The sequence below is a fragment of the Capricornis sumatraensis genome, chromosome 4 (genome assembly GCF_032405125.1).
Source record: "Capricornis sumatraensis isolate serow.1 chromosome 4, serow.2, whole genome shotgun sequence".
NCBI classification, from domain to species: Eukaryota; Metazoa; Chordata; class Mammalia; order Artiodactyla; family Bovidae; genus Capricornis; species Capricornis sumatraensis.
In genome coordinates, this window is record NC_091072.1 from 77,808,099 (window position 1) to 77,816,150 (window position 8,052).

General features: G+C 42.0%; 2 non-coding genes across 2 annotated transcripts; one reads left to right on the top strand and one right to left on the bottom strand.

Moving 5' to 3' along the window:
* Window positions 1-426: 426 nt before the first annotated feature.
* TRNAC-GCA (transfer RNA cysteine (anticodon GCA)) lies at window positions 427-498 on the bottom strand. The gene has a single exon. It is a non-coding gene; the product is annotated as a tRNA-Cys (tRNA).
* A 6,944-nt stretch (window positions 499-7,442) lies between these two features.
* On the top strand, window positions 7,443-7,515 carry TRNAC-GCA (transfer RNA cysteine (anticodon GCA)). Its single transcript has one exon. It is a non-coding gene; the product is annotated as a tRNA-Cys (tRNA).
* The last annotated feature ends 537 nt before the right edge of the window (window positions 7,516-8,052 follow it).

An 8,052-nucleotide genomic window follows, 5' to 3' on the forward strand; every position in this document is an offset into this window, starting at 1 on the left:
CTAGCGTGCTTCTTTTTTCCAGTTCCTCTTCCTTGAACATGGACAGATGTGATATTTTGAAGTGTAGCAGCTATTTTGCAATCATAAGGCAATGAGCATGAAGGCAAATGCTTCCAAGCTAAGGATGGTGGAGGGAAAGATGGAAATACCGGGTCCCTGATGGCATCGTGGAGCTCCTGCACCAGCCCTGAACTGCCTACCTCTGCTCTTGTCTGAGAAAAATAAACTGTGGTGAGGGATGGTTGAGTTTTCTTGCTTTGAGTGGACTCCTAACGATGGAGACAGAGTAAAGGGACAAAGTGAAGTCGCTCAGTTGTGTCTGACTCTTTGCTACCCCATGGACTGTAGCCCACCAGGCTCCTCTCTCCATGGGATATTCCAGGCAAGAATACTGGAGTGGGTTGCCATTTCCTTCTCCAGGGGATCTTCCCAACCCAGGGATCGAACCTAGGTCTCCTGCATTGCAGGCAGATGCTTTAACCTCTGAGCCACCAGGGACCAAAATAGGTGATTAAATAGTTAATCCCATGAGAGGGTTATAAGTTAAAGAAGAAAAAAAAAGGGGATACCTGTAAGTTAATGATTATTCAAGAAAGCAGGTTTACTTAACTACAAAACCAATCAGGCTTGCTTAGCAATAAAACCATGCAACAGGAGCATAGAACATGTCCCCAAACAAAAAAACAATGGTGCCATGAGACTCACATCCTGCCTGGTGAGCTCAGTAAGTTAATGATCCCTAGGGCACGCTCTCTGCACACATAAAAAACAATAATTTGTGTACCTAGCTTGACCATGTAGGGACAAGAAACCTGCCCAACTTGGAGGAGGAGAATGACATCTACTCAAGAAAGATAAAAAAGGTTTTCTCCTCTCCCCCCTTTTCCTTTGATTATAAAATGGTAGCCAAATAAGTCCTCAGGGGATGGCACTCCCTCCCCTTGCCCTCCCGCTTATAAGCCTCACAAGCATCCTAATCTAATAAGTCACTTCTTGTCTATCACTTTGTCTCTTACTGAATTCTTTTTGCACAGAGACATAAAGGACTAGGCAGAGCTCTTCAGAGCCCCCCAGACAACACCAAACAGTACTAACAAATAAATACAACCTGCAGCCTAAAGCTTCAGACCATATGAACATCAACAGTATCTTATCATCACTAGAGTGTCTTATCATCACTTAATTTTCTTTCTTTTCTACTAGACCTGAGTTCCTTGAGGGTAGGAATCTGGCTTATTTCTTTCTTTGCAGCATGTACTATAGTAGGTGCTCAGTAGGTATTCGATGAGTGAGTGAATCTATTTTAGTCGATGCACTGTGATAAGTGAGCTGGCGAATCAGGAACTGGTGCTATGATCCAGCCAGGAGAAGGGTGATGCTTTGTTGAGAAACCAGGGGCACCTTGAGAAATGAAGGCTCACGAGTCATCAGCTGAACACTTGTAGTTTCACTCATTTCTGGATCTTTTATGACAAAAACAAATAAAGCATACTAATAAACATAAAAATCAGACATGTTACCAGATAATGAAAACATATGCTCATCTCAGACACAGAAATAACCTTAAGAGGAGGAGTGCTGGGAATAACAAAACACAGAAAAGGGCAAAATAATTTTTCCCTCCTTAGTCTTGTGGTGGCTCACTCATGAAATGGAGCTTTATTTTGCCAGGTAAATCTAGACACGTGGATTTTAAAGAGTCTGGAGCCATGACTGATTAAGAAATGCTCAGTCTTGACCTTTCCTGCACTCAGGCGGCATTCACCCACTGCCTTTACAAACGTTTACTTCTCGGGCTGTGTCTCTCCCGCCATCCCCTTTGCCCGAGGACAGTTCCCTTTTCTCCTGTGTCATGAGGCTGCTGCTGAACCGATTTGCCCAGAACCGTTCTGTCGTTCACATTTCAGCTGCCCACTTCTCTGTATAGTTTCTATTTTTAAATGCTTACGCAACAACTTTGGGCCCGCTGGGGTCTTTTGATCCTTGAAGATTTTAATAAGGCTGGCTTGAGTTCCTGTTTTCCACCTTGTGGAAAATTTGGTGTCTTCTCCAAGACTCCTCCTCATTGCCAGGAGTCTCACCTGGGTCTCAGGGACACCCGGGCCTCCTACTTTCTGCTGTGATAAGATGCTGCTTTTCATTCTGCACTTTTTCCTTATCTCCACTTCAACGTTATTTCAGCTGTGGAACTCTGGATCTTTGCTTAATTTGAATTTCTGTTTTGAATGAGCCAACTAATGTACAGCACTAAATGTGACTGCTTCCTTCTAAGTAACATGTACAACTTTCGGGAATATGCACTTAGTATTTCTTTTGTCCCTGGAACTGTCATGCCAGGGACATTTTAAAGAGCCGCTGAACTAGGTAATGGGGAGGGAACTGGACCAAGGGGGCCACAGTCGCTGGCCCTGTAGGGAGGGAGGCGGACAGGCCAGGGGGGTGTCAGTGAGGGCTGGCGGAGCTATGGGCCATGAGGGTGAGCAATTCTCTGTGTACTATACATGGACACATGATTTTTTGCAAAAAATTCTGTGTAGTATTGTTTCTTATGCTGATCAATGCAACTGAGTTACTTCCTCACTCAAATTCACTATCTCGTATAAAATGAATTCCTTTACTGTAAGATTCCTGCTAAAAAGCTCCAATCATTGCGTCAACATTGGAAAACAAACTACTTGTATTAGTACCTGAGAAAATCACTCACATTGGAGACAAGTGGTTATTATGGTCTGTACTTGTTCGTTCCCAGAGAGAACAATGCTGCTATGTTAGGAACAAAACTTCCTTCTGTTAAGCAATTAAGTAGATGCAGGATATATATTATACTTTTGTATGAATTCCATTTTTCTGGGTTTTACTCATCAGCAAATGACTAGAGTTTTTTTCTGCTTCCTGCCAGATCATACACAACATACATGCACTGATCACTCCCTCTGAAATGAGAATTTTCTGGATTTAAGGTGGGCTTTAGGGCCCTCTAGTGGCTCCTTGACTATGAAATAGTAAAAATTACTTTTAAGCTGAATGAGAGAGAAAAAAAAATCTCTTTCAATGTGCCATATACCAGCTCTCAGAAGCTTTAAAGACATATTGTAAAACTTGTGGTAGCTCATATATCTCTCTCCTTCCAAAGTGAAATGTGTTACTGTTTTTGCATTCCCACAGTAGTTATGTATGAAAATAGCTCCTTGCTGAAGGGTATCTTACAACAGAAATATAGAATATTTTCGTATTTAGAACTGACACTCTCTACTAGTGCAACAACACTTTGGAAGATTTATCTTACTCTTTTAATTGGCACATTCAAATGTGGATACAGTTATGACTCATATGAATTTTTGGATATTTGAGGAATGATAGAATTTTGGCATCTTGTGGGTTTGTTATGAGGTTTAACCTATCCTGACAACTAAGAGAATTTTCTGGCACATTTGTGCCTTTCTATTATATACAGTTTAAAAGAAATCAGCCTAGAGCCAGCCTCACATTTAAGTGATATGGATGATTTAAAGGAACAGCTACAGGTTTCACTCAATTCAACATTCCTGAGCTGATAAAAGATGGCTCCCCAAATATCACCAATAGAAGCTATTGATAAGACAAGTCTGCATTTACCACTTACCCCAAAAGGGTGACCACCACCTCACAAAGCTCTACTATTTTCTTGGAGTGGGGGAAGATGAGGACAGAATTGATTGAAAATTAAAAGGATGATGTAAGGCAAGTCTTTCAAAATGGGGCTAAGGACCACAATGCAACCGTCCAAGATTATTGGAAACATCAAGGCAAGGGGTTCAAAGATTCTTACGTGCAAACTTTCTGTTCATGTTACTTGCTGAAGAGGTAATGGGTTTTTTTTGGAAGGTCCTGTAGTAAACAATCAAGCCACATCCCTTGGCAGAAGACTTCTGGAAAAATAGGGCAATGCTGATGAAGACAGACGAGGAGCAAAATGATGCTAAGGTAGACAGTGGGTGTGGTTTTTGTTCATGATGTGTGGACCAAGTATCAGAGTAGACAGTTTCAGTTCTTGGTGGCCTTCCACAATTAAGATGCCTTCATGGCATCTAAACAATATTCCCTGTTACAAATACAAATACTCAGAGGAACATCATACCAAACTACTATAAACATCTTACTTTTTAGAAAGACTGTGCTTCAGGATTGTTTCCCATTAAGAGATTTAAATGGAAATAGTTCTCTGAAGGAATAGATGTAGTTTTACCAAATTCTGATCTTGGTAAAAGATAGACGTTTTTCACGCACAGAAAGTTGGCGGGTAGGTATGACGTCAGAGTTCAGGACCGCAAGGCACCCGTGCAGAACACAGTGGCTTCCCCAAACCAAGCTCAGATGGTTAAGGATCTGCCTGCCATGTGGGAGACCCAGGTTTGATCCCTGGGTCCAGAAGATCCCCTGGAGAAGGGAATGACAGCTCACTCCAGTATTCTTGCCTGGAGAATTCCATGGACAGAGGAGCTTGGTGGGCTATAGTTCATGAGATAACAAAGAGTTGGACACGACTGAGTGACTAACAGAGAATGTTACGAAAGATGCAGTGAGGGAAAGACACAATATTGTCTTCAACTTTGCTCTGGGTAACCTTCATCCTCTCTGTGATTCAGAGCTCAGTGTCTGACCCATAAGTGCCTGGTGGAACGAGCAGAACTCCTGCCTGAAAGCTAGTATGATGACTTTGCGTTAGTCTATCAGCCCCATCTCTGAAGTTAACATGCTTTATCCAGTCTTAAGTAAGTTGGGTTTGAGAGAGGAAGAACATAAAATGTCAAAGAGAAATTGCATCAGGTATTTGTTAAAAACGGCAAGACAGAGTTTATTTGAGGTAGCGCAGTAGAGAAGAGAGACTTTAATACAGAACTGAGCTCGACTGCAGAAACAGTAAGGGTTTCTGTGGAATTACAGCCAGGGGGCAAAGTGAGAAGGTCAGTGGACGGAAAAGTAATGAGAGAGACTTGATGAGATACCAGAGGTGAGGAAAGAGGGACACGATTAGATATCAAAGATGGGGGATTATCTTCAAAATTTTTGTATTTCTGACATCCTACTAACAGGTGAACACTTATGATTAAGCTGACTTAGCAGGTCAAGGACAAGGCCCAGTCAGGAAGAATGCTCAGAAGACTCAACTTAAGTTGGTTAAGGAGATAGTCTTTGTCAAAGGTGGGAATACTTGAAGATAGCATTGGGATTGAGTGGATGAGTGTAGGGACTATAGAGGTGGTGAGCCCAGCTCCATTTCCCTTTGCCAGAAGAAGGATGGCCTCCAGCTTAAATGCTGCCACATTCCCAGAGTCTTGCTTGGTGTGAGCAGTTCACAAGCTTACAGACCAGCAGTAGGAGGGAGCAAGAAGCCACTGGGTCTATGGCAAATGAGGCTGTCAGCAGAGGCACTGTATTTGCGTGTACTTTAAAGGCATTGATTTATCCACTATAAACATGTGAAATACACTACAGTTTTGTAATATTCCTTTGTCTTTTTTCTTTTCTTGACATATCAGGGGCTTCAGTATATCGTGAGTAGTCTACGTCTCTCAGCCTCAGCGAGGCCCTTTGAGGATGGTTTCTTGAAGACTCTATGCATCAGTTCGTATGGATTCCAAAAAACCCAAACACCTGAGAATTAGTCAGTTATCCACCTCTTACCACAATCCTCTCCCCAGTCCATCCATGAAGAAACGAACCATGTGATGCCCTGGAAAGGCTCTGACTTGAGGACTTCAAGTCATCGGCATAATGATGGCATTTAAAGCCACACACCCAGATGAGATTGCTTGAGGAGTGTGCACAGGTGCAGAGAGAAGTCCTAGGTGGAGAGCCTGGGCTACTTCCACATCCAGAGCTCTGAGAAAGGAGAACCCAGCAGAGGAGGTGATGGGGAGGGGAAGAGGAGGAGAATCTCTAACAACGGTCCGCAAAAAACAGCCATTTCATTACCGGCTCTTCATGAATTCAGAGGTCACTCCTTCCACAGACACAGATCCCTCCTGTAACTATCGATTCCTCAGTGTCTGCCTCACATACTTCACACAGAGCATATATGTAAGTACCGTACTCACAAACAGACTGATAGTAACCCTAACCTCAGTTTGGGGATCTATCTTCTGACCTAGCACAGTGGGATAGGACAGAGTTAGGCATAGGTACTGAATGATATGCATTTTCTGTTATAAATCAGATTTTCCAAGTTACAGTTTAGATATTATATCAGAGTTCAGCGCATAACGTAGGAATCAGTTTAGATTTTTCAGTTAGGAGGAAATTTAACGTAGGCCATTAGGCACTTACAGATGCATTGGAAGGTCATGGGACTACCATTGATATATTATTGGTTCCCATATCTAACCACCATAGCTGCTATTGCTCCTGTTTTCACGGCTGCCATCACCACACCTGCTCACATCTGGGAAGCTGAGAACTAGGCGTGAGAACAGAGTCCGGCCACCACAAACACCTATGTTTTGGGGAACTTGCTTTTTATCTTATTCACCACAAAGGTGGACTTCCCTGCCATTTTGCTTTCTATATCTATATGCGTCTGTATCACTAGCCAGACTTAAATCACATTTAAAACTTTAGCTCCAAGCAATTCTGAAAAACGTAGTTTTTAGACTTTGAGCCTTTTGAATACAGAGAGGATACAAAAGAAAGGGAACTAGGCTCCAAATAAGAATAGCTGATATTCAGTCCAAATTTGTTCACAATGTTGTAGGTCTTGTGAAAGTTTATAAGACCTAATCATTTTCTGAAAACTGTAGCTTCTACATGAGGCCATAAACATGATATTTGCATTTCTGGCATCCTATAGTGGATGGAAGGCCTACGGTTCTTGTCAGTTTGTTACCCCCCACTTTTATTCTCTGCTTGGCTTCCAAAGAATACTCACACTTCGGCAATGATAATAGTTTTTACTCAACACTTGTTGAAAGTACATTAAGTAAAAATGCTTATATAGATAATCTATATCTAGGTGCCCTCCAAAGTAGGCTATAGTATTGATATAGCATGCCTCTTTCTCCAGGTCTTTCATCTGCACAAGCAAATAATTAATCAGCTGATCAACTGCGCAAAAGATGAAATGACTATTGTGTGTGTGTGTGTGTGTGTGTGTTGGGGGGGGCGGTATTTGATGAGGGAGGTTCACAATTTGGCAGAATCTAGCTTGAAAGTATATACTAACATTACATACTGCTTCCAGGTTCTTCCTTAATTTTAGATTAATCTGATTCCAGCGCAGCCAGTCCACAAAATGCACTTGCCTCTGCTACAGTTATCCAGCTCCTCTTCCTATTTCATGTCCAGGGTCAAAGCTTTAGAAACTTGTGAAAGAGAGCAATAAGCAGTACTTCACTTATTTAAAAAATAAATGGTCTTTTAAGATTTCCTTTTTTTCTTATTTTTTTATCTTCTTTTTTGTGTGGACTTCCCTGGTGGCTCAGAGGGTAAAGCGTCTGCCTGCAATGCAGGAGACCCAGGTTCGATCCCTGGGTCAGGAAGATCCCCTGGAGAAGGCAATGGCAACCCACTCCAGCACTCTTGCCTGGAAAATCCCATGGACAGAGGAGCCTAGCAGGCTATAGTCCATGGGGTTGCAAAGAGTCGGACACAACTGAGCAACTTCACTTTTAGGAAATTAAAGAAAGAATACTAAGAAATAAGTTAAAAGCTATAACTTCCAAAGGAAATAAAACTTAAAAATTAGTTCAATTGTAAAACACTTTACAGGTCTCCTCTCAGTAGACTTGAATGAGGAGATTTGCATAGATGTATTTAGAAACACATGACATGTCTAGGCCTCCTTGACTAGACAAGCCATCTTTCCCGTTTAAAACATAGCAATCTCAAAATGACACTTTTCTCTGTGAATACTATCAGCTGCTTGAATGTCTGTGATTACTATAAGACGTCATACAATATTAAGCACTGTGATTTGAAAACAGGAATTGTCCATTACTTGGTTTAGCTGTCTGCCTCCTTAACTCAGCAAGAGCTTCTTGGGGATGTGAGCTACGATGTGGGCTATGCCCAGGACAC